The sequence below is a fragment of the Rutidosis leptorrhynchoides genome, chromosome 4 (genome assembly GCF_046630445.1).
Source record: "Rutidosis leptorrhynchoides isolate AG116_Rl617_1_P2 chromosome 4, CSIRO_AGI_Rlap_v1, whole genome shotgun sequence".
Classification (NCBI taxonomy): domain Eukaryota; kingdom Viridiplantae; phylum Streptophyta; class Magnoliopsida; order Asterales; family Asteraceae; genus Rutidosis; species Rutidosis leptorrhynchoides.
In genome coordinates this window covers 485815948-485832333 of record NC_092336.1, presented here as the reverse complement: position 1 = coordinate 485832333, position 16386 = coordinate 485815948, and positions in this window count along the sequence as shown.

Genomic DNA, 16386 nt, shown 5'->3' with positions numbered 1-16386 from the left:
ACGATTTATAAAATCATATATGTATAAATTTATACTTACTTATTTTGATACTAAGTTATATCTTCAAATTATTTAAAAACCGCTCCTTTACCGAGTTATTCAACTTAAGTCAAATAGTTTTGTGCAAAATGATACACGTTGTACCCACTTCTAAATTTACTAGGAACTTCGTTCCGTTTACGTTGTCACAACAAACGGCTAAAGGTTTTGTTTTTCAAAACTCCCTTAGTTGATTTTACTAAAGGTTTTCATATTAGACTACACCATGTATGGATCACACTTTTTCTTGCCCTCTGTTAGAGATGAAACTTACAATTAAGATCCTTGTTAAAAACTCTTGAGCCACTTTGGATGGCGGTTTTATAAAATTTGTTAGAAAATCTTTGCACCCATAAAATGTTCTTTTTAAAGCTAGACATGACAACAACGTGGGCCGATAAATCAGTTTTCTGAGGTACACTTATTGGTCACCCCCTTTGTAGGAAAGGTACTAGGTGAGTTACTGTTCCCAATACTTCACGGCAAATCACAACACCCTCGTAAACCTCATCTCTATGAATCAGTATGTTGAGACACAAGAATCATTTTTGGAGATTCTTTTCACTCGGAGTAAACCATTCGTTAGGGCCAAGGGTTCACATACCTTCTCATCCGCACATACCCTTAAGTACACGGGTAAATTCAGAACGAACCACTCGAAGAGTTCACACTCATTCAAAAACCACACCTTTCGTGCGACTATCTTTCGGAAATGTAATATAAGATACTTTGAGAGCCTATGAATCTTGTTATCCCTTGGGAGGGGACTGCTTAAAACATTTACGACACTGATGTGGATACTCTATATGTTCCTTCCTTCATTGGTTGCAACTGTATGTTGCTCTAGTTAACGTTAACCCTAACTTCAAAATGTAACTGAAAGGATGAAGTTACATTACGGAACTGTGTTTTCATTTCATCCAAGGATAGGATCACCTGCAGTATGGTAAACTAGGTGATATCCCTCATTGTTCGTTCAGACCGTTCCGAAGACACTATGAATAATTATGGCTTGCAAGTTCGATTGGTCACTTTTAGCTAAAATTTCAATTCACTTATTCAAACGAAATGTTCTTAAATATCGGATTCCTTATGCCTATGGCCTCCTTCCGAAATCAAGGGGTTAGTAAAATCCGTGGCTAACACTATCCAGACTTCAAAACGCATGGTTGTGATCACCATGTTTTCCATCCTACCTGTCAGATTATTAGTACGACATAAGCGCTCGATGTTTTAGATGAGCTTAGAATCATTCATGATGCATTCACGCATCCAACTTACCGAAGATGCCTGAAAGGTTAAACACACTACCTTTCCCTTTTGTGGATATACATTCAGATGACATGCTCATGTTAATCGGAAACGAAATCAATTTGTTGATCTCTTAGGACAAGAGACTTAATTAACGGCTGATGCCTATTCTTACTTTCATGCGCCGAAGTACCTTTCAGGGTAAATAACTTACTTCTGAGCCCACGAGTCTCACAGAACCTTGATACGCCCCTTCTTATTCGAATACGGTACCATTGTTGGTCACTCCAAAAAAAATTTGGGACGAAATTTTCTTTAACGGGTGGGTAATGTAACGACCATGGATTTTCCAACGTTTATTTATTAATAATTATTATTAATACTTGTGATTTAATGAATGTATTTTAGTACATTTACTTTGTAGTGACGTGAACTTTTTCATGTTTATATATATTAATTGAGATTGATATTTACATGATTAAATGTTTCCAACATGTTAAACAATCAAACTTGTTAAGACTTGATTAATTGAAATATGTTTCATATAGACAATTGACCACCCAAGTTGACCGGTGATTCACGAACGTTAAAACTTGTAAAAAAACTATATGATGACATATATATGGATATACATATATAGTTAACATGATACTATGATAAGTAAACATATCATTAAGTATATTAACAATGAACTACATATGTAAAAACAAGACTACTAACTTAATGATTTTTAAACGAGACATATATGTAACGATTATCGTTGTAAAAACATTTAATGTATATATATCATATTAAGAGATATTCATACATGATAATATCATGATAATATAATAATTTAAAATCTCATTTGATATTATAAACATTGGGTTAACAACATTTAACAAGATCGTTAACCTAAAGGTTTCAAAACAACACTTACATGTAACGACTAACGATGACTTAACGACTCAGTTAAAATGTATATACATGTAGTGTTTTAATATGTATTTATACACTTTTGAAAGACTTCAATACACTTATCAAAATACTTCTACTTAACAAAAATGCTTACAATTACATCCTCGTTCAGTTTCATCAATAATTCTACTCGTATGCACCCGTATTCGTACTCGTACAATACACAGCTTTTAGATGTATGTACTATTGGTATATACACTCCAATGATCAGCTCTTAGCAGCCCATGTGAGTCACCTAACACATGTGGGAACCATCATTTGGCAACTAGCATGAAATATCTCATAAAATTACAAAAATATGAGTAATCATTCATGACTTATTTACATGAAAACAAAATTACATATCCTTTATATCTAATCCATACACCAACGACCAAAAACACCTACAAACACTTTCATTCTTCAATTTTCTTCATCTAATTGATCTCTCTCAAGTTCTATCTTCAAGTTCTAAGTGTTCTTCATAAATTCTACAAGTTCTAGTTACATAAAATCAAGAATACTTTTAAGTTTGCTAGCTCACTTCCAATCTTGTAAGGTGATCATCCAACCTCAAGAAATCTTTGTTTCTTACAGTAGGTTATCATTCTAATACAAGGTAATAATCATATTCAAACTTTGGTTCAATTTCTATAACTATAACAATCTTATTTCAAGTGATGATCTTACTTGAACTTGTTTTCGTGTCATGATTCTGCTTCAAGAACTTCGAGCCATCCAAGGATCCGTTGAAGCTAGATCCATTTTTCTCTTTTCCAGTAGGTTTATCCAAGGAATTTAAGGTAGTAATTATGTTCATAACATCATTCGATTCATACATATAAAGCTATCTTATTCGAAGGTTTAAACTTGTAATCACTAGAACATAGTTTAGTTAATTCTAAACTTGTTCGCAAACAAAAGTTAATCCTTCTAACTTGACTTTTAAAATCAACTAAACACATGTTCTATATCTATATGATATGCTAACTTAATGATTTAAAACCTGGAAACACGAAAAACACCGTAAAACCGGATTTACGCCGTCGTAGTAACACCGCGGGCTGTTTTGGGTTAGTTAATTAAAAACTATGATAAACTTTGATTTAAAAGTTGTTATTCTGAGAAAATGAGTTTTATTATGAACATGAAACTATATCTAAAAATTATGGTTAAACTCAAAGTGGAAGTATGTTTTCTAAAATGGTCATCTAGACGTCGTTCTTTCGACTGAAATGACTACCTTTACAAAAACGACTTGTAACTTATTTTTCCGACTATAAACCTATACTTTTTCTGTTTAGATTCATAAAATAGAGTTCAATATGAAACAATAGCAATTTGATTCACTCAAAACGGATTTAAAATGAAGAAGTTATGGGTAAAACAAGATTGGATAATTTTTCTCATTTTAGCTACGTGAAAATTGGTAACAAATCTATTCCAACCATAACTTAATCAACTTGTATTGTATATTATGTAATCTTGAGATACCATAGACACGTATACAATGTTTCGACCTATCATGTCGACACATCTATATATATTTCGGAACAACCATAGACACTCTATATGTGAATGTTGGAGTTAGCTATACAGGGTTGAGGTTGATTCCAAAATATATATAGTTTGAGTTGTGATCAATACTGAGATACGTATACACTGGGTCGTGGATTGATTCAAGATAATATTTATCGATTTATTTCTGTACATCTAACTGTGGACAACTAGTTGTAGGTTACTAACGAGGACAACTGACTTAATAAACTTAAAACATCAAAATATATTAAAAGTGTTGTAAATATATTTTGAACATACTTTGATATATATGTATATATTGTTATAGGTTCGTGAATCAACCAGTGGCCAAGTCTTACTTCCCGACGAAGTAAAAAATCTGTGAAAGTGAGTTATAGTCCCACTTTTAAAATCTAATATTTTTGGGATGAGAATACATGCAGGTTTTATAAATAATTTACAAAATAGACACAAGTACGTGAAACTACATTCTATGGTTGAATTATCGAAATCGAATATGCCCCTTTTTATTAAGTCTGGTAATCTAAGAATTAGGGAACAGACACCCTAATTGACGCGAATCCTAAAGATAGATCTATTGGGCCTAACAAACCCCATCCAAAGTACCGGATGCTTTAGTACTTTGAAATTTATATCATATCCGAAGGGTGTCCCGGAATGATGGGGATATTCTTATATATGCATCTTGTTAATGTCGGTTACCAGGTGTTCACCATATGAATGATTTTTATCTCTATGTATGGGATGTGTATTGAAATATGAAATCTTGTGGTCTATTATTATGATTTGATATATATATAGGTTAAACCTATAACTCACCAACATTTTTGTTGACGTTTTAAGCATGTTTATTCTCAGGTGATTATTAAGAGCTTCCGCTGTCGCATACTTAAATAAGGACGAGATTTGGAGTCCATGCTTGTATGATATTGTGTAAAAACTGCATTCAAGAAACTTATTTTGTTGTAACATATTTGTATTGTAAACCATTATGTAATGGTCGTGTGTAAACAGGATATTTTAGATTATCATTATTTGATAATCTACGTAAAGCTTTTTAAACCTTTATTGATGAAATAAAGGTTATGGTTTGTTTTAAAATGAATGCAGTCTTTGAAAAACGTCTCATATAGAGGTCAAAACCTCGCAACGAAATCAATTAATATGGAACGTTTTTAATCAATAAGAACGGGACATTTCAGTTGGTATCCGAGCGTTGGTCTTAGAGAACCAGAATTTTGCATTAGTGTGTCTTATCGAGTTTGTTAGGATGCATTAGTGAGTCTGGACTTCGACCGTGTTTACTTGAAAAATGATTGCTTAACAAATTTTGTTGGAAACTATATATTTTAAACATGTGAATATTATGTGATATATTAATCTCTTAACGCGTTTGATATTATGTGATAGATGTCTACCTCTAGAACAAGTCCCATTGACTCACCTAATAATAATGAAGAGTCAAATATAAATTGGAATGATTCGTGGACTGATTCAAAAGTTCCCGAAGAGGAACCGGAAGAAGAGTCGGAACCGGAAGAAGAATCGGAACCGGAAGAAAAATCGGAACCGGATGAAGAAATAGAACCGGTGGGGGAAATAATAAAACGGTTAAGTAAAAGAAAATCCTCAACCAACCGACCAAGGTTAATTATGGTCAATGGTGTTTCCACCAAGGAAGCAAAATATTGGGAGGATTACCAATTCTCCGATGAATCGGATTCCGACGAGAATTCCTATGATGTTATAGAAATTACCCCAACTGAATTTAAAAAGGCAAAAGAAAATAATAAGGGAAAGGGCATAAAAATAGAGAAATCTAATTCCAACCCCGATGAACTTTATATGTATCGTCAACCCCCAAAGTCCTTAAGTTGTAACAATGACCCGGGAACCTCTAAACCACCAGGTTTTTCTAAACCAATGTGGAAAACGACGGCTCGTATTAGGGGAACATCATATATCCCTAGAAACTTGGCAAAACGAACCAAAACCGAAGAAGAAGAAACAAGCGAGTCGGAATAAGATAGTTGTATTCGTGTGGTGTAATATATGTAATATAGTGTGCTTATGCTTTATAATATATGTAAAAATTGCTTGTATTAATAAGTATTTTTTTATGAATCTAACTCTTGTCTATTTTACAGTATAAAAACACAAAATGGATAGACAACCCAATATTTTAAGAGACCTACCCGGAGACATGATTGATGAAATCTTGTCTAGAGTCGGTCAGAATTCTTCGGCACAACTATTTAAGGCGAGATCAGTTTGTAAGATATTCGAAGAACGTTCTAAGAATGCCTTGATTTATAAAAGGCTTTCGTTCGAAAGATGGGGGATATCACATTGGGAAATCCATAAGTTACGATGTGTTTACTTTGACGCATATATTGCGGGGAACCCAAATGCTATTTTACGCAATGGGTTAAGAAATTATTTTGACTCAATATATCCGAATATTGGACTTCGTGATTTAGAAAAAGCGGCTAACATGCAACATAAAGAAGCATGTTATGCTTACGGATTAGTAATGTTCGCTTCTCACCAAAGTGAGAACAAGAACATCGGGCTACAACTATTAAACAAAACGTTCCCACAAGTGACGGAGTCAGTAATTGGGGTAAGAAATGAGGTTTTTAGATTGTTACGGGACTGTTGGACATTACGTAACCCTCGTCCCTTTGACGACGTTACAACACGCTGTCTTATCAACGGCCATAACGGTTATGTTCCACAAGACCAAGGATGGGAAGTAATCCTAGTAAAACCAGAATGCATGACTTGTTTCTGGACGTATGAATTACGTGTCTTTATTGCCTTTGCTGAACGACTTGTGTACTAGCTAGAATTATCTTCACAACCATCTTGTATCAAATTTATTGTGTGCAATATTTCATGCTATATGTAAAATAAGCGGTATTGTAAGTTTGTAAAAAATTGTGTAAAAGTTTGAACGCGAAATATTATTATAATCAGTTTTTCATATAGAATTGTAGTAGTTGAATTGTATATTAGCTACTAAGTATGAACTTAACGGGTAGGTACTACCCGAATTTAAACTTATAAAACGCTAATATGAAGAAAAAGCTTTTATAAATGAGTTCATATTATGCTACGAAATACTATTAACTACTCTTAATATTCTGTATGATTAACTTGTTCCATTTGATTATTTTGAAGGAAATGGCACCGACTACTCGACACACCGTGAATATGAATGAAGAAGAATTCCGTACTTTTCTAGCTTCAAACATAGCCGCAGTACAGGCTGCGCTACATACCAACAATAACCTTGGATCTAGCAGTACAGGAAATCGTGTAGGATGCACCTACAAAGAATTCACTGCCTGCAAACCTTTGGAATTTGATGGAACCGAAGGACCAATCGGATTGAAACGGTGGACCGAGAAGGTCGAATCGGTGTTTGCCATAAGTAAGTGTACTGAAGAGGACAAAGTGAAGTACGCTACGCATACCTTCACAGGTTCTGCGTTAACATGGTGGAATACCTATCTAGAGCAAGTGGGACAAGACGATGCGTACGCACTACCGTGGTCAGCATTCAAACACTTGATGAACGAGAAGTACCGTCCCAGAACCGAGGTCAATAAGCTCAAGACAGAACTTAGAGGGTTACGAACCCAAGGATTTGATATTACCACGTACGAAAGACGATTCACAGAATTGTGCCTATTGTGTCCGAGAGCATTCGAAGATGAGGAAGAGAAGATCGACGCGTTTGTGAAAGGATTACCGGAAAGAATCCAAGAAGATATAAGTTCACACGAGCCCGCCTCCATACAACAGGCATGTAGAATGGCTCACAAACTAGTGAACCAGATTGAAGAAAGAATTAAAGAACAGACTGCTGAAGAGGCCAATGTGAAGCAAGTCAAAAGAAAGTGGGAGGAAAACGGTGATAAGAATCACCAATACAACAACAACAGCAATTACAACAATAATCGCAACAATTATCCCAACAATCGCAACATCAATCGCAACTACAACAAACGGCCCAACAACAACAACAACAACAGCAGCAACTACAACAATCATCCCAACAACAATAATAACCGCAACAACAATAACAATCAGAAGCAGTTATGCCAAAGGTGTGAAAAGTATCACTCGGGGTTCTGCACCAAATTTTGCAACAAGTGTAAAAGAAATGGTCATAGCGCGGCAAAGTGTGAGGTCTACGGACCAGGGGTTAATAGAACGAAAGGAACAAATAGTATCGGAACGAGTAATGGCGGAGCAAGTAGTGTCGGAGCAAGTTATGCCAATGTAGTTTGTTATAAATGTGGAAAATCGGGCCACATTATTAGAAATTGTCCGAACCAGGAGAACATGAATGGACAAGGCCGCGGAAGAGTTTTCAATATTAATGCGGCAGAGGCACAGGAAGACCCGGAGCTTGTTACGGGTACGTTTCTTATTGACAATAAATCTGCTTACGTTTTATTTGATTCGGGTGCGGATAGAAGCTATATGAGTAGAGATTTTTGTGCTAAATTAAGTTGTCCATTGACGCCTTTGGATAGTAAATTTTTACTCGAATTAGCAAATGATAAATTAATTTCAGCAGATAATATATGTCGAAATCGAGAAATTAAACTGGTTAGCAAAACATTTAAGATTGATTTGATACCAGTAGAGTTAGGGAGTTTTGATGTGATAATCGGTATGGACTGGTTGAAAGAAGTGAAAGCAGAGATCGTTTGTTACAAAAATGCAATTCGCATTATACGAGAAAAAGGAAAACCCTTAATGGTGTACGGAGAAAAGGGCAACACGAAGCTACATCTTATTAGTAATTTGAAGGCACAAAAACTAATAAGAAAAGGTTGCTATGCTGTTCTAGCACACGTCGAGAAAGTACAAACTGAAGAAAAGAGCATCAATGATGTTCCCATTGCAAAAGAATTTCCCGATGTATTTCCGAAAGAATTACCGGGATTACCCCCACATCGATCCGTTGAATTTCAAATAGATCTTGTACCAGGAGCTGCACCAATAGCTCGTGCTCCTTACAGACTCGCACCCAGCGAGATGAAAGAACTGCAAAGCCAATTACAAGAACTTTTAGAGCGTGGTTTCATTCGACCAAGCACATCACCGTGGGGAGCTCCTGTTTTGTTTGTCAAGAAGAAAGATGGTACATTCAGGTTGAGTATCGACTACCGAGAGTTGAACAAACTTACCATCAAGAACCGCTACCCACTATCGAGAATCGACGACTTATTTGATCAACTACAAGGCTCGTCTTTTTATTCAAAGATTGACTTACGTTCCGGGTATCATCAAATGCGGGTGAAAGAAGATGATATTCCAAAGACTGCTTTCAGAACACGTTACGGTCATTACGAGTTTATGGTCATGCCGTTTGGTTTAACTAATGCACCAGCTGTGTTCATGGACCTTATGAACCGAGTGTGTGGACCATACCTTGACAAGTTTGTCATTGTTTTCATTGATGACATACTTATTTACTCAAAAAATGACCAAGAACACGGTGAACATTTGAGAAAGGTGTTAGAAGTATTGAGGAAGGAAGAATTGTACGCTAAGTTTTCAAAGTGTGCATTTTGGTTGGAAGAAGTTCAATTCCTCGGTCACATAGTGAACAAAGAAGGTATTAAGGTGGATCCGGCAAAGATAGAAACTGTTGAAAAGTGGGAAACCCCGAAAACTCCGAAACACATACGCCAGTTTTTAGGACTAGCTGGTTACTACAGAAGGTTCATCCAAGACTTTTCCAGAATAGCAAAACCCTTGACTGCATTAACGCATAAAGGGAAGAAATTTGAATGGAATGATGAACAAGAGAAAGCGTTTCAGTTATTGAAGAAAAAGCTAACTACGGCACCTATATTGTCATTGCCTGAAGGGAATGATGATTTTGTGATTTATTGTGACGCATCAAAGCAAGGTCTCGGTTGTGTATTAATGCAACGAACGAAGGTGATTGCTTATGCGTCTAGACAATTGAAGATTCACGAACAAAATTATACAACGCATGATTTGGAATTAGGCGCGGTTGTTTTTGCATTAAAGACTTGGAGGCACTACTTATATGGGGTCAAAAGTATTATATATACCGACCACAAAAGTCTTCAACACATATTTAATCAGAAACAACTGAATATGAGGCAGCGTAGGTGGATTGAATTATTGAATGATTACGACTTTGAGATTCGTTACCACCCGGGGAAGGCAAATGTGGTAGCCGATGCCTTGAGCAGGAAGGACAGAGAACCCATTCGAGTAAAATCTATGAATATAATGATTCATAATAACCTTACTACTCAAATAAAGGAGGCGCAACAAGGAGTTTTAAAAGAGGGAAATTTAAAGGATGAAATACCCAAAGGATCGGAGAAGCATCTTAATATTCGGGAAGACGGAACCCGGTATAGGGCTGAAAGGATTTGGGTACCAAAATTTGGAGATATGAGAGAAATGGTACTTAGAGAAGCTCATAAAACCAGATACTCAATACATCCTGGAACGGGGAAGATGTACAAGGATCTCAAGAAACATTTTTGGTGGCCGGGTATGAAAGCCGATGTTGCTAAATACATAGGAGAATGTTTGACGTGTTCTAAGGTCAAAGCTGAGCATCAGAAACCATCAGGTCTACTTCAACAACCCGAAATCCCGGAATGGAAATGGGAAAACATTACCATGAATTTCATCACTAAATTGCCAAGGACTGCAAGTGGTTTTGATACTATTTGGGTAATAGTTGATCGTCTCACCAAATCAGCACACTTCCTGCCAATAAGAGAAGATGACAAGATGGAGAAGTTAGCACGACTGTATTTGAAGGAAGTCGTCTCCAGACATGGAATAAAAATCTCTATTATCTCTGATAGGGATGGCAGATTTATTTCAAGATTCTGGCAGACATTACAGCAAGCATTAGGAACTCGTCTAGACATGAGTACTGCCTATCATCCACAAACTGATGGGCAGAGCGAAAGGACGATACAAACGCTTGAAGACATGCTACGAGCATGTGTTATTGATTTCGGAAACAGTTGGGATCGACATCTACCGTTAGCAGAATTTTCCTACAACAACAGCTACCATTCAAGCATTGAGATGGCGCCGTTTGAAGCACTTTATGGTAGAAAGTGCAGGTCTCCGATTTGTTGGAGTAAAGTGGGGGATAGACAGATTACGGGTCCGGAGATTATACAAGAAACTACCGAGAAGATCATCCAAATTCAACAACGGTTGAAAACCGCCCAAAGTCGACAAAAGAGCTACGCTGACATTAAAAGAAAAGATATAGAATTTGAAATTGGAGAGATGGTCATGCTTAAAGTTGCACCTTGGAAAGGCGTTGTTCGATTTGGTAAACGAGGGAAATTAAATCCAAGGTATATTGGACCATTCAAGATTATTGATCGTGTCGGACCAGTAGCTTACCGACTTGAGTTACCTCAACAACTCGCGGCTGTACATAACACTTTCCACGTCTCGAATTTGAAGAAATATTTTGCTAAAGAAGATCTCACTATTCCGTTAGATGAAATTCAAATCAACGAAAAACTTCAATTCATCGAAGAACCCGTCGAAATAATGGATCGTGAGGTTAAAAGACTTAAGCAAAACAAGATACCAATTGTTAAGGTTCGATGGAATGCTCGTAGAGGACCTGAGTTCACCTGGGAGCGTGAAGATCAGATGAAGAAGAAATACCCGCATCTATTTCCAGAAGATTCGTTAACACCTTCAACAGCTTAAAATTTCGGGACGAAATTTATTTAACGGGTAGGTACTGTAGTGACCCGAACTTTTCCATGTTTATATATATTAATTGAGATTGATAATTACATGATTAAATGTTTCCAACATGTTAAACAATCAAACTTGTTAAGACTTGATTAATTGAAATATGTTTCATATAGACAATTGACCACCCAAGTTGACCGGTGATTCACGAACGTTAAAACTTGTAAAAAAACTATATGATGACATATATATGGATATACATATATAGTTAACATGATACTATGATAAGTAAACATATCATTAAGTATATTAACAATGAACTACATATGTAAAAACAAGACTACTAACTTAATGATTTTTAAACGAGACATATATGTAACGATTATCGTTGTAAAAACATTTAATGTATATATATCATATTAAGAGATATTCATACATGATAATATCATGATAATATAATAATTTAAAATCTCATTTGATATTATAAACATTGGGTTAACAACATTTAACAAGATCGTTAACCTAAAGGTTTCAAAACAACACTTACATGTAACGACTAACGATGACTTAACGACTCAGTTAAAATGTATATACATGTAGTGTTTTAATATGTATTTATACACTTTTGAAAGACTTCAATACACTTATCAAAATACTTCTACTGAACAAAAATGCTTACAATTACATCCTCGTTCAGTTTCATCAACAATTCTACTCGTATGCACCCGTATTCGTACTCGTACAATACACAGCTTTTAGATGTATGTACTATTGGTATATACACTCCAATGATCAGCTCTTAGCAGCCCATTTGAGTCACCTAACACATGTGGGAACCATCATTTGGCAACTAGCATGAAATATCTCATAAAATTACAAAAATATGAGTAATCATTCATGACTTATTTACATGAAAACAAAATTACATATCCTTTATATCTAATCCATACACCAACGACCAAAAACACCTACAAACACTTTCATTCTTCAATTTTCTTCATCTAATTGATCTCTCTTAAGTTCTACCTTCAAGTTCTAAGTGTTCTTCATAAATTCTACAAGTTCTAGTTACATAAAATCAAGAATACTTTCAAGTTTGCTAGCTCACTTCCAATCTTGTAAGGTGATCATCCAACCTCAAGAAATTTTTGTTTCTTACAGTAGGTTATCATTCTAATACAAGGTAATAATCATATTCAAACTTTGGTTCAATTTCTATAACTATAACAATCTTATTTCAAGTGATGATCTTACTTGAACTTGTTTTCGTGTCATGATTCTGCTTCAAGAACTTCGAGCCATCCAAGGATCCGTTGAAGCTAGATCCATTTTTCTCTTTTCCAGTAGGTTTATCCAAGGAACTTAAGGTAGTAATGATGTTCATAACATCATTCGATTCATACATATAAAGCTATCTTATTCGAAGGTTTAAACTTGTAATCACTAGAACATAGTTTAGTTAATTCTAAACTTGTTCGCAAACAAAAGTTAATCCTTCTAACTTGACTTTTAAAATCAACTAAACACATGTTCTATATCTATATGATATGCTAACTTAATGATTTAAAACCTGGAAACACGAAAAACACCGTAAAACCGGATTTACGCCGTCGTAGTAACACCGCGGGCTGTTTTGGGTTAGTTAATTAAAAACTATGATAAACTTTGATTTAAAAGTTGTTATTCTGAGAAAATGAGTTTTATTATGAACATGAAACTATATCCAAAAATTATGGTTAAACTCAAAGTGGAAGTATGTTTTCTAAAATGGTCATCTAGACGTCGTTCTTTCGACTGAAATGACTACCTTTAAAAAACGACTTGTAACTTATTTTTCCGACTATAAACCTATACTTTTTCTGTTTAGATTCATAAAATAGAGTTCAATATGAAACCATAGCAATTTGATTCACTCAAAACGGATTTAAAATGAAGAAGTTATGGGTAAAACAAGATTGGATAATTTTTCTCATTTTAGCTACGTGAAAATTGGTAACAAATCTATTCCAACCATAACTTAATCAACTTGTATTGTATATTATGTAATCTTGAGATACCATAGACACGTATACAATGTTTCGACCTATCATGTCGACACATCTATATATATTTCGGAACAACCATAGACACTCTATATGTGAATGTTGGAGTTAGCTATACAGGGTTGAGGTTGATTCCAAAATATATATAGTTTGAGTTGTGATCAATACTGAGATACGTATACACTGGGTCGTGGATTGATTCAAGATAATATTTATCGATTTATTTCTGTACATCTAACTGTGGACAACTAGTTGTAGGTTACTAACGAGGACAGCTGACTTAATAAACTTAAAACATCAAAATATATTAAAAGTGTTGTAAATATATTTTGAACATACTTTGATATATATGTATATATTGTTATAGGTTCGTGAATCAACCAGTGGCCAAGTCTTACTTCCCGACGAAGTAAAAAATCTGTGAAAGTGAGTTATAGTCCCACTTTTAAAATCTAATATTTTTGGGATGAGAATACATGCAGGTTTTATAAATAATTTACAAAATAGACACAAGTACGTGAAACTACATTCTATGGTTGAATTATCGAAATCGAATATGCCCCTTTTTATTAAGTCTGGTAATCTAAGAATTAGGGAACAGACACCCTAATTGACGCGAATCCTAAAGATAGATCTATTGGGCCTAACAAACCCCATCCAAAGTACCGGATGCTTTAGTACTTCGAAATTTATATCATATCCGAAGGGTGTCCCGGAATGATGGGGATATTCTTATATATGCATCTTGTTAATGTCGGTTACCAGGTGTTCACCATATGAATGATTTTTATCTCTATGTATGGGATGTGTATTGAAATATGAAATCTTGTGGTCTATTATTATGATTTGATATATATAGGTTAAACCTATAACTCACCAACATTTTTGTTGACGTTTTAAGCATGTTTATTCTCAGGTGATTATTAAGAGCTTCCGCTGTCGCATACTTAAATAAGGACGAGATTTGGAGTCCATGCTTGTATGATATTGTGTAAAAACTGCATTCAAGAAACTTATTTTGTTGTAACATATTTGTATTGTAAACCATTATGTAATGGTCGTGTGTAAACAGGATATTTTAGATTATCATTATTTGATAATCTACGTAAAGCTTTTTAAACCTTTATTGATGAAATAAAGGTTATGGTTTGTTTTAAAATGAATGCAGTCTTTGAAAAACGTCTCATATAGAGGTCAAAACCTGGCAACGAAATCAATTAATATGGAACGTTTTTAATCAATAAGAACGGGACATTTCATACTTGGCACCGTACTTGACTTTTAAATGCCCGAAACGTCTTTGTGACACGCGTACATTACACGAATAATATTTTCAGATATTATTTACATTCATAATTATGTTTTTATTAATCATTTTAATTAACTAAGGTTATTTGTTAATTACTTGGGCTTTAATTGGATTAACTAGAGAATTACTTGAACTTGGGCTTTCATTAGTGTTAATGGACTTAAGAGCCCACTCTACACACCTTAATGGACTAATTAGCCCATTACTAGCATACAAGTATTACTTAAGACTTAACAAGATTAGTTATGTGTAAAGAATCTAGTTACTTACACCTTTCCCATGCAAACACCTCTAGTAACCAACTTTTGAGTCAAATGCACACAAGGAACTAGTAGACAATCTCTTCCCCCCTCCCCTTGATAGAAGCCGTCGGCCATAGTAGGCCTTTAGAGGAGTTTTTGTGCATTTTTTTTGTATTACTTCTCACTTGCTTCCTCACTTTTACACACACAAGTTTACTTGCTCTCATTTTCCTCTCAACTTCTCTTTCAACTTGTGAGTTTCTTCCAAGATTTTCTCCTTCTTTTCCCTTTGCAAAACCGTAACATACATACAAGATCATCATCATCTTTTGTTCTTTGTTGTTGTTTAATTTCTTGTAGTTGTTAGTTGTTGTTGTTTACTTACTAAGAATCAAACTTGTTAGTTTGATTCTTCATATCAACTTGTTCTTACAAGACATACAAGAACATAAACTTTCTAGTTATGTTCTACACTTATTGTTTTTTTTTAAAAGATTAAAAGTTCATGTGTTGTGAAAGCTTACTTATGATTCATGATTGTAAACTTAAAGTTTACATTCTTAAAGATCAAGCTTTGGCTTGAATCTTTAAAGTATGAACAACCATGAACCTTTTGCTTGTTTATTTAGTTTATTACTTCATTGCTTGTACATTTTGAATTCGTGATTTTGGGATAATGGTCAAGAGTACTAGTTAACTTTGATCTCATTTATCTTGAACTAAAGTTAACCTTATAAGTTCAAGAACATGGAAGTGTAACTCTTTAGTTATAACTTCACATACTTTTGAAAGATCTAAGTTTCTATAGCTTATGGTCTACTTATCTTGTTATAAACAAAAGCTTGAAGGCTTACATACACTTTGCAAGATGAAAATCTAAGTTTTGTAGCTTATGGTTTCATTAAAGTAAAGACTCAAGTGTTATTACTTAAAGTTTAACTTAATAACTTTAGATCTAGACTTTTGGGTCTTGGATCTTCAAGATCTAACTAAGAACTATGTTCTACAACTTTAGATCTTGATTAGTTAGTTTACTTTCAAGTTTGTAGTTCAATATTACTTTTATAGTTCATGTATGTGTTAAATCTAAGACTTTGATGTAACTTTGGTTCATCAAACTACATACAACACTTAATTGAGTTGTGCTACATGTCTTAGACTTACACAAGTGTTATGATGGTAAAACCTTGGTTAAGATGATGCAAACACATCAACGAGTTGTACACTTGAAGCTATATGCATCAAGGATGAGAACCGTGATAAGCATCGAGTACCAAGAAAC